The 11,550-nt window shown below is 45.9% G+C and overlaps 1 long non-coding RNA gene across 1 annotated transcript; it reads left to right on the forward strand.

Annotated features, from left to right (window-relative positions):
* The first annotated feature begins 7,372 nt into the window (after positions 1–7,372).
* On the forward strand, positions 7,373–10,326 carry LOC108584890. Its single transcript, XR_002520825.2, has 3 exons — positions 7,373–8,314; positions 8,404–8,521; positions 9,915–10,326. It is a non-coding gene; the product is annotated as an uncharacterized LOC108584890 (long non-coding RNA).
* Positions 10,327–11,550: the final 1,224 nt, after the last annotated feature.

Genomic DNA, 11,550 nt, shown 5'->3' on the forward strand with positions numbered 1-11,550 from the left:
CTGTACTGCAGCCTGGGTGAAAGACCGGGACTCCGTCTCAAAAAAAAAAAAAAGAAAAAAAGAAAATAAAGAAAGAACAAATGCATTTCTATCATGCAGAGAGACCTTCTGAGGTGAACAGCACAAAAAGCTGTTCACAGCGATCGCGTCTGGGGGTGGAGCCAAGGGTTAAGGGTCAAGGTTGGGGAGGACTTTCATTTTTTAACTTCACACCCTTGTATGTGGTCTGACTTTTTAAAAAGTAAAATTGATGAATTTAATATGGATCAAGGTATCTATTGCAGAGCATCAAGAGTTACATGAGGCCAGGTGCAGTGGCTCACACCTATAATCCCAGTGTTTTGGGAGGCCAACGCAGGAGGATCCCTTGAGGCCCAGAGTTTGAGACCAGCCTGGGCAACATAAAAGACCCTGTCTCTAAAAAAATAAAAATAAAAAATTACCTGAGCATGGTAGTGTGTGCCTGCAGTTCCAGCTACTCAGGAGGCTGAGGCAGAAGGGCTACATGAGCCCAGGAGCTCGAGGCTGCAGTGAGCTATGATCACACCACTGTACTCCAGCCTAGGCAGCAGAATGAGATGCCCCCTCTTTAAAAAAAGGCGCTACAGGCAATGGCACTAAATATCAGTCAGCCAAAGACATAACCTGACACAAGCAGCTGCACAAAATAGTAGTTGCCCTCAAGCTCCAGGGATGTTGACAAGGAAAAAACACACAACTCCCAGTGTGCTCTCAACCCATGGCTGTGTATATCTTCTAGTGACGAGCCTTGGGGACCCCATAAAACCCAGAGGAACATGTGGCAGAGGAGCCAAGGCTTCCAGGGGTCGTGGCCATCACTAGGTGAGAAAGCCCAGAGGCAATCGCGTGTTTAATTACTATGTGAAAATGGAATGAGAGGGAGGGAAATTGGGTTTGGTTGCTTCAGTAAAAAATGGTTGACCAGGTGTGGTGGCTCACACCTGTAATCCCAGCACTTTGAGAGGCCAAAGTGAGTGGATCACCTAAGGTCAGAAGTTCGAGACCAGCCTGGCCAATGTGGTGGAGTCCCATGTCTACTACAAACACAAAAATTAGTTGGGTGTGGTGGCACGCACCTGTAATCCCAGCTACTTGGGAGGCTGAGGCGGGAGAATCACTTGAACCTGGGCGGCAGAGGTTGCAGTGAGCTGGGATTGTGCCACTGCACTCCAGCTTGGGTGACAGAGTAAGACTCCATCTCAAAAAAAGAAAAAGTTTTCCTGGCCCTGGTTCATAAGTAGAGGGAGTGTCTTGTGTCTTGGGAGCCAGTAGCACTGTTAACATTTACAAATGGGACACACACATTTCCTGTTTAATTCCACCCTGCACAATGCTGATTCATTATGATACCATTGGTCTCAGAAATACTTTTCTTAAAAGTTGTATATAATTACCACATATATACACATAAATAAAAATATACACACATATATGTGTACACACACACACATATCACACTCTGTGCTCTCAGGGAGAGCTGGGGAAGGAGACTGCCTTTGGAGCCCTTGGCACGTTACACTATATTACAAATGCTCTTTGCCGAAGAGTATTTTCAGTGCTGTCCTGAGTTGAGTGTGTTCTTCAAAATGCATTGTTTACTCCACTGTGGTCTTCCTTTCTGCCACTCATTTCATGTTCTAGGGAACAGTTTTGACTCACAGTTACAGGTAAAAGGTGTTTGAGTGACTGTTCTAGACTTGCCCTAAAGAGACAAAGGAAGAATATTATGCCAAGTGTCGAAAGGCTACTTTTCAGGCAGCTCAAGTTGCCTTCATGGAAATGATGGAGGAAGCAGAGGGTGAAGTTTAAGGACAGGTGGAAATCCTTCAGAAGCCTATCAGGCATCATTAACAGCACCACAAGGCTGGGAGAGATGACCAAGGGGATTTGAAAAGAGTATTAGGGTAGGAAGCCGGAATTAAGCTTATAAAGATCTATAGAGCACACAGTCCTTCCATGTCATGGCCTATCTGACAGATGCGTTGGGGGGCCCCGGAGAGCCAGGAGTAGTGGGCAGAGGGCAAGCAAGCACAGAGACACCCTCTACAGGGACACTGGAGCACTGAGGCCACTGCACTCAGGAAGAAATCACCAAGGTTTCTGTTAGCCAGGGTGGGCCAGCTAAATGTCTGCAACATCACTGAAAACAGTCCTAAGTTGGAGAGCCAATGGTCTTTTCCAGAACTCCCCTTGGGAGAAGCAGTGTGGGAGATGGAAGGTTCTGGAGTGAGGGGTTATACCTCGAGGGGTCGGCTTCAGGACATTGTCCTGTGGGTCGGTAGGCGTCCTTAATTGTGAGGCTTTTGTTTTGCTGAGAGGAGGCTGCAAGTTTGAGGCAAAAAATGAACCTGGAGGTAAAGAAGTGGCTGAGGTTGCTCCCCCTTGGCCCTTTCTTCCTGCTGGGCCTTTCCTTTATTTATTTAGAGTACTCAGCCTTTCCTCTAGGTAAATACTGAACAAATATTTTTAAAACCACCAGTTTAAACAGTGTCAAATTATTATCCTGTCTCCACCTGGCCCTGGGCATGGCTGTGGTGTGTATTGTGCTGTGTTCTGACTCTCTTTGGTTGAGCAGGAGGCGGCCTTAGCGCTACAGGTGGAGATGGCCGCCCACCGGCCGTCAAAGCACTTCTGGTGTCCGCCATCTTGGGAGGAGCTCAGACCGGAAACCACAGGTGGGAGAACGCAACTGGGAATGGAAAGTAGGTGTGGCTCTTTGTGTTGCTTTGGGCTAAATTAGGAGAAGGGTAGATGTTTGGAGGTGGTGTTGGCTACAGGGGAGAAGGAGTTGGAATGGGATGAAAATTTTTGGCCCAGAGAAGGGGAGCAGTGATTGTTGGCTGAGGCATTTATTGAAGGACTCCTATGGAGAAGATACATATGGTGGGGGGCAGAGTCCCTGTTGAGAGGGAGTGCTGCCTGTCCCACACAGAAATTCCTTCTCCCTGACAGCCGCAGATGTCTTAGCAGCATCGCTTTTATTTTTATTTCTTTCTTTATTTTTGAGACTGGGTCTCACTCTGTTGCCTGGATGGAGTGCAGTGGCCCGATCTCTGCTCACTGCAACCTCTGCCTCCCGGCTTCAAGTGATTCTTCTGCCTCAGCCTCCCTAGTGGCTGGGACTACAGGCACGCACCACCACACCCAGCTAATTTTTGTATTTTTAGTAGAGACGGTGTTTCACAGTGTTGGCCAAGCTAGTCTCGAACTCCTGACCTCGTAATCTGCCCGCCTCGGCCTCCCAAAGTGCTGGGATTACAGGCATGAGTCACCTGTGCCTGGCCCAGCAGCACTGCTTTTAGACTCACACTTTAGAAACCAAAAATCTGTTTACTGGCCATCTACACAACCTGTCAATTCCTAAACAACCTGAAGGTTTAGGGCCCTGCCTTAGACACATTGTAACCTATTGAGAGGCCCAGCCTTTGCTACAGCAAATGGTGTAAACTCCCATGGCCTAGTTATGTCCAGGGCTCAGTTGGGTTTTTGGCCTCCTTATCTTCAAATGGGGCAGGCACAGCTCTGGGCCAGTCAAGCGCTGAGCTGATCCAAGACATTCTTCAACCAACCAGACTGGAAATACCGGAAAAGCAGTGGCAGCTGCCCTCAGAGGCAGTGTCAGTATTTTCTTTCCTTTTGGCCAGTTTCATTTCGACTAGAAGCCGGAATCGTAATTATAATGCTACATGTTTACAGATTTTAACTAATTGATCCCTTGGAGTCCTGTTTTGGGGGAAAAGCGTTCTACCCACCTCATACATCAGGAAAACAAGAGGCCATATGGTGTGGCTGGGCTGGGTGGTCTCTGGTGTCAGTAGGAGAGTGGAGACTGCGGCTTCAACAGTTCTTGACTTCTTGGCCTGTGTCCAGATCTCTGGGCCTTGCAGCCCCTAGAAAGGTGACACATGAGAAATTGAAGTGGACCAGACCATAAACTCTCAGGAGCAGTTATCTCTAGAGAGGAGGGCAGGCCTCGTGGCCCTGCCTGTGCCTGTTTCTCTTGGAGGGACAGGTTGGAGAGGAGGAAAAGCCGTTCCTGCAGGAGTGTTTTGCGCACCTTTAATTACCAGTTAAAACAAAACATTCTGTAATGAAAATTCCCCTTGAAAGAAACTCCAAGTTGCTGTGAAGGTTTCATCTTTCCCTTTTGAATCCCAAGGTCTGCAGCCATGTAATCCAATGTTGGTCTGGAAAAATATTTGGCTACAGAAAAACCCACATGAGGTATTGGGGACACCGGTAAAGGGAAGGAGGTTGGATCTTGTACAGTAGCCCTTAGCAAAATCCTTCAGGTCAAGACCTGGACTACTTATTAAGAACCCTCTTAACTCTTTTAGTAAGAGGTAGACATGTTTTCTTCTGATTCTATCTTCTCTATTGCCAGCAATGTTTTTCCTCAACAAATTAATATGAGTTGGTGGTGGATGTAGAAGAGGGGAGAAGGGAAATCTAGTTCTCCAATGGTCATGGCTATTTCAAGATAAGGGAAGTGATAGAAACAGAGAGGGAGGCAGGCCGGGGAGCCTCCAACCCCAACAGATGAAGACACACATAGGGGCATGGAAGTCGGCAAATAAATTCAGGCTGGGTTCCCAGAGGGCAGTGTTTTTTTTTTTTTTTCTAAGCGAGCAGGTGTAGTTAAGCACAACCTTTCCACGGTGTGTTGAAGCAGATTACCAGCCCTGTTTGGAAGCACAACGTTGCCATCTCAATGGGTTCTCCTTCAGAACCCATAATAGGTGTTTACTTAGACCAGATCCCATATTGCCTTGTGTCATTGTCCAATTGTCCTATGTGGATTTTACCAATTCAATTGTAGATGTCTTAGTAACAGGGACCAGAATTTTTCCATAATCAATAGTAGTTTAAATGATTGAACCAAAAGTTTCCTCTTGTGTGCAATCAGCTGAGGAACATAAGCTAATTTCAGTCTCATTCCTAGTGCTTGATTTTTCTTCCATCATTCTAGGTTTCCTGTCTGGCCTACACTTAGAGAGTCCTCCCTGCTGCAGGGAGCACATCTGTGACCCATGTGTTTCCTTTCTTTGCTCCTGTACAATGGTAATTTTTTCTTAGCTACTACAGGAAGCCCAGCAGATTCAGATGTACAAGAAGCCACACCAGGACCTAAGATGATATTCATTGATGTTATCAGCAGGTCTGATGCCAACATTTGCCTAGAGAGTGGTTACCCTGAGAAGTTTACCCCAGTTTTAAGTTTGGTTGGTCTGTTTTGAGGTGGTAACCTCATATTGAAGTAATTTCTCCCCACCAAAGACTCTAGAATAGGTTTATTTGTAATCTATTTTATGTAGCTGTGATTGCCTCAAGACACCTGCACAGGGTTATTAAGAGTGTGTGTCTAGGCATGTGGTTAACTGTTTCAGCTCAACGGTCTGTGAACATCATTAGTAGCCCTTGAAATGGATCTCCAGGAAGTGCTGGCTGTTAATGACTCTGCCCTGATGCTCCTATGTGAGCAGAACAAAGAGATAATGTCTAACTTTGCAGGTAGCTGAGTGCTCCAAATTGATGACTAGCTCAGGGAGAGGGAGATGCTGTGCCATCCTGAGCCTAGAAGACATCGCCAAAGGAACAGTGGGAGATTAACAGCTCTCCCATGCTAGGAGGTTGACTTGCCAAACTGATAGAAGAGTGACAAACTGATAGACTATGGTGCTGTGTCCCTTCTATGGTTGAGGGAGGGCTTCACCTGAGACAGTCAGAAGTAGTAAGAGAAGATTTATGTGGTAAGGGAAAGGGAATCTTCCCAACGATAACTATTGACTTTCATTTTGTAGAAGAATGTTGTATTAAGTGTTTGGAGATAGAAAAAAGTATGGCATGCTCTCAGGAAGTTTATAATTTACTTGGGGACATAAGGCACACGATTGAAAAGCTAGTTAAAATACAAGACAATAGAATATCCACTGTCCGGAGTAATATTCGGCCATTAAAATGGATGAATCAGATCCATATGTACTCAGAGTTGAGCGGGAAAAGGCCAGTAGCAGAACAAGACACCATCTATGTAAAAGTTAAAGCAGAGCTCACATATGTGTGTGAACATACATGTGTATGCACATATCTGAAGGGGTCTGGAGGACAGCACATAGAAAAAGAGCCAGAGGTTCCTCTTGGGGAGGGAAGTAAAACTGGGGAGGACGGAGAAGGGCACCTTTCATATTTTTACCGCACATACTTTTGTATTGAATACATTATTTAGAACAAGAAAGTCTACATTTCTTATGTAAAAAGGAAAAGAATGAAAAATGTAGCAACAAAGCAAGTACATGACTGATGCCAAGGGGTGACCCTAACGGTAAAAGTGGTGGCGTAGTCTGCCCATCACCTCACAAACTCTTCTGCCGCTCCTCTTCCTCCTTGTTTACAGAATCCCATTTTTGCTCTGGAATCTACCTGCTTGTGTCTCAGGAGATATCTGGAAAAACATAAAATCATGGTGGTCCCATCCCATCCCTCTGCAGTGATTTGTTGCGCTTGGTCATGTGATGCCATCAGGGCCAATGAGATTGGAGGGACTGTCGGGGGGCTCTTGGGTAAAGCTTCTTTGCTCTTAAAAAGAGGAACAAAGCGCCGAAGGACCACTTTTTCCCTCAACAAGGTAGCACCGTTTCTGGATGTGACGACTGGCAATGTGGCAACCATCTGAGCCTTAGGGAGCTATCCTGGGGACCGGGCCAAACTCTGAGGATGTTGGTAGAGAGGATGTTGGAGCTGTCCTAGCTCAGGACTTCAGCTTCAGTGACGGAACACATTTTCCTTTTTGTTAAAGCCGGCTGAGGTGGGAATATCTATTACCTTCCAGCTCACATGCCAGTCACAGGGAGCCCTGTTTGTAGGACTTCAAGCCCCTTGGGTGCATCTCAGGGTAAGTTTGAGTCCTCAGGGACATGCCCTCTGGGGACAAGAATGAGAAGGGGTCATAAACCGTCTGTGACTGGGGAGACGGAGAAGTCATCCTGAGCTAGGGTCACTCTTTGCCCTGGCACCTCAGTGGGTGAGAGGGACTGCTAGGGTGAGGAAGGGAGATATATTTAATACAAGCAGCCTCTCAGTCTGGCAACTGGGATATTTGATACGAGTTCTTTTTTCTTTTCTTTTTTTTTTAATTGAGACAGGGTCTAACTTTTTTGCTCAGGCTGGAGTGCAGTGGCACGGCCTCCACTCGCTGCAGCCTTGACCCCCTGGGCTCAAGCAATTGTCCCATCTCAGCCTCCCCAAGTAGCTGGGAACACACGTGCACACCACCATGCCCGGCTAATTTTTATTTTTAGAGATAGGGTTTTTCATGTTACCCAGGCTGGTCTCAAACTCCTGGGCTCAAGCGATTCTCCTGCCTCAGCCTCCCAAAATGCTGTGATTACAGGTCTGAGCCACCGTGCCCAGCCTACAAGTTCTTAACAGAATCAGAAGGTGTAGCTGGGAGACAAAAGAGCCATCACAGCTTCATGATATTTGGAGGGAAGTTTTCTTCCTTCAGAGCAGAAAGCATCACTGCTGTCATGGGGGAAGAATATTAGCAGCCTCATGGCAGCTGGAGTGAGGCTGGAGTTGGGACAGTGGCCAGCCTTGCAGAGCCATGGGTAGGTTGCAAGGGCTGGGCAAGCAGAGCCCGCGGCTGTGCTGTGGTGGGGAAGAGGCAGGCAGAGCCCACGGCCATGCTGTGGTGGCGAAGAGGCAGGCAGAGCCCGCGGCTGTGCTGTGGTGGGGAAGAGGCAGGCAGAGCCCGCGGCCGTGCTGTGGTGGGGAAGAGGCAGGCAGGGAGAAAGCCCACTGCAGGTGTCTCCAGGGTGCGCCAGAAGCAATGAGGGTTTCAACTGGTTTGTAGATGAGTCTCCCTGAATTAAACTCCATTCAACCCAAACTGGTATTGATTTAAATATTTTAAACTGGGATAATCTCTTGCAGTATGTTGGCGCTGTGCCCCTGAAGAGAGAACGGGGAAATAAAGTTTTATTGTGATTGTGCGTGTGTGTGTGTGTGTGTGTGTGTGTGTGTGTGTGTAGAGACAGAAGGGAGGGAAGAGGAGGGCATGGGAAGAGAGGAGAGGAGAAAGGGGAGAAGGGGAGGAATGAGTCCTCATTTCACCTGGTCCTGAGGAGGGGTGGCTGGTTTCTGCACTGAGACATAGCTGTTTCCTTCTCTTGTCTCGCCTCCAGCTTGAAATCAACCACCTCCCTCCTTTTCTTGGAATGAAGTCGAGGAAGGTTTACTCGTACAGTGTAAAACCCGGCCCCGGTCTTCCCACTGTGATCTACTGAACCCTAAGGTCACTCAGAGCGACTTGAAAATGCTTCAGGAGCCGTAAATGCTCAACTCAAATCTCATTTAACATTTTTCTCACTTCATACCTGTTAGGATAGCCTGTATCAAAAACCAAAGCCCTTGAAAACAACAAGTGTTGGTGACCATGCGGAGAAATTGAAACACTTTTGCACTATTGGGGATGTAAAATGGTGCACCGGCTGTGGAAACAGTAAGGAGGTTCTTCCAAAAATTTAGTACAGAACTACTACATGGTCCAGCAATTCCACTGCTAGATACATGCCCAAAGGACTGAACACAGAGACTCAAACAGTTCTTTGTACCCCAGTGCTCATAGCAGCAGTATTCACAGTAGCCAAAAGGTTGAAACAACTCAATGTCCGTCGATGGGTGAATGGATAAATCAACTATGATGTATCCATATCATGGGACGTGATTCAGCCTTAAAAAAGTAATGAAGTGGCTGGGCGTGGTGGCTCACACCTGTAATCCCAGCACTTTGGGAGGCTGAGGCAGGTGGATCACCCAAGGTCAGGAGTTCGAGACCATCCTGGCCAACCTGGTGAAACCCTGTCTCTACTAAAAATACAAAAATTAGCTGGGCGTGGTGGCAGGCACCTGTAATCCCAGCTACTCGGGAGGCTGAGGCAGGAGAATCACTTAAACCTGGGAGGCGGAGGTTGCAGTGAGCCAAGATTGCACCATTGTACTCCAGCCTGGGTGACAGAGCGAGACTCTGTCTCATAAAAAAGAAAAAAGAAAAAAAAAAGAAAAGAAAAGAAAAAGAAAAAAAATTCCTATTTACAAAACTGTAATAAGAACAGGACACTCGGATACTAAAAATACACACAGGGCCCACCTGTGTGCTAAGCTAAGCTGGGTTTCCTTTTTACCTCCTTTTTTTTCTTTCTTTCTTTTTTATTATTTATTTATTTATTTATTTATTTTTTAGACAGAGTCTCACTTTGTCACCCAGGCTGGAGAGCAATGGCACGATCTCACTGCAACCTCCGCATCCCGGGTTCAAGTGATTCTCCTGTCTCAGCTTTCTGAGTAGCTGGGATTACAGGTGTGCACTGCCATGCCAGGCTAATTTTTGTATTTTTAGTAGAGACGAGGTTTCACCATGTTGGCCAGGCTGGTCTCGAACTCCTGACCTCAGGTGATCCACCTGTCTTGGCCTCCCAAAGTGCTGGGATTACAGGCATGAGCCACTGGGCCCGGCTGTTTTACCTTCTCTTTGTGCTCACCTGGGAATCAAAGTTCTCCCAGCATTTCCACCGGGAGTTTGCATTTATTGCAACTATGCCAGTGGCTAGGAAGTTTGTATCTCTCGTATGGATCTCTTAAAAATTCATACTTGCGTTTCTCCACCCACATAAAGTTGCGGGAATACAGCTATAACATGCCCTTATCACAACCGAAAGAGCCAGTTGTGTATCAACAGCTTGAGACATGCCGATATTATGTTTGTCATTTATGGTAAAGTTTTGATGCTTCTTGCCTGACTTTTATAGTTATGAATAAGAATACAAGCGACCGTTAGATATTGTCCATGGTTCTGCTTCAGAACAGAAACTTCCCTCTCGTTCTCCTCTCTCAAGCATCTGGATCAGTTTAAGCAAAGAGCATCTTGACACAGCCATCTGGAACTTCCTCTCAATTTCTGTATTCATCAAAAGGTACAAGTATTGTAAATCTGAACTTGTGAAATAAAATTTTACCAATAAAGTACTACGTTTGTTTCAGACATTGAGGTTTCCATCAGATTTGAATTCCAAAAAGTTTCTGCTAATAACAAAAGTTTGAACAGCACTGTATTTGTTCAATTCCCATTTGGTTCAGTTAAATGAATGCTCATTGAAGATTTTGTTCAGTTCTTAACTGGACACACAGTACATTGGTGAGAGATGAGACACAGGAAAGTTAAATTCTGACTGTCCTTGAGCTAAGAATGGTTTTACATTTTATTTTTCTTTATTTTATTTTAGTTTTTTGAGATGGAGTCTCACTCTGTCACCCAGGCTGGAGTGCAGTGGTGGAATCTCAGCTCACGGCAACCTCCACTTCCTGGGTTCAAGCGATTCTCCTGCCTCACCTCTGAAGTAGTTGGAATTACAGGCATGCCCCACCATGGCTGGCTAATTTTAGTATTTTTAGTGGAGACAGGGTTTCACCAAGTTGGCCAGGCTGGTCTTGAACTTCTGACCTCAAGTGATCCACCCACCTTGGCCTCCCAAAGTTCTGGGATTACAGGCATGAGCCACCATGCCTGACCTGGTCTTTACATTTTAAATGGTTAAAAAAAAATTAAAAGAAGAATATCTGAAGATGTGAAAATTATATGAAAGTCAAATTTCAGTGTCCATAAAATAAAGTTTTGATGGAACGCAGCCACATTCATTTGTTTGTGTACTCTGTCTAGCTGTTTTCATCCTACCACTGTAGGGCTGAGTAGTTCTAAGAAAGGCCATAGAGTCCCAAAGCCTAAAACATTTACTATCTGGCCCTTTGCAGAAAAAGTTTGCCAACACTTGCATTAGACAACAACCATCTCCATGTGAAGTCTGAACATCAAAACCTGAGAAGTTCACCTTCTTGATACTGCCAATGTTTTGGCAGCATTACTGCAGAGTTAGACAGCCTTCATCAGTGGTTCTCCAGCCTGGGCAAACCCAGCTCCCAAGAGAGTGTAGAGAAATGTGTGGGCACAGCTTTTGTTGCAATGACAAGACTCGCCATGCATATTTAGTAGGCAGGAACTAAAAATGTTAAATTTCAGACAATGTTGGGTACAGTCCTGTGCAATAGAGCTCAAGGTGTACCCTGAGAAACAGGGATCCAGAAAATTGCCTTGATTAATTTTACAGGGCAACTTGGATAGGCCATGGTGGTCAGATATTTGCTAAGCTGTTATTTTGGATGTTTTCATGAGGGTTTTTGGGAGGAGATCAACATTTAAATTAGCCAAGTTGAAATAGAGCAGATGGCTCTCCCTAACGTGGGTGGGGCTCACCCAATCAGTTGAAGGCAGGAATAGAACAACTTCTGACCTCTTTGAGCAAGAAATAATTCTGCCAGCAGATGGCTTTTGGGCATCAATTGCAACTCTTCCCTGAGCCTCTAGACTGTTGCCTACCCCATCAGATTTGGGACTCACTAAGGCTCCACAATTACATGTCAATTCCGTAAAATAAATCTCTCTCCACTTAAAAACACACACACACACACACACACACA

This window comes from Papio anubis, chromosome 4 (genome assembly GCF_008728515.1).
Source record: "Papio anubis isolate 15944 chromosome 4, Panubis1.0, whole genome shotgun sequence".
Classification (NCBI taxonomy): Eukaryota; Metazoa; Chordata; class Mammalia; order Primates; family Cercopithecidae; genus Papio; species Papio anubis.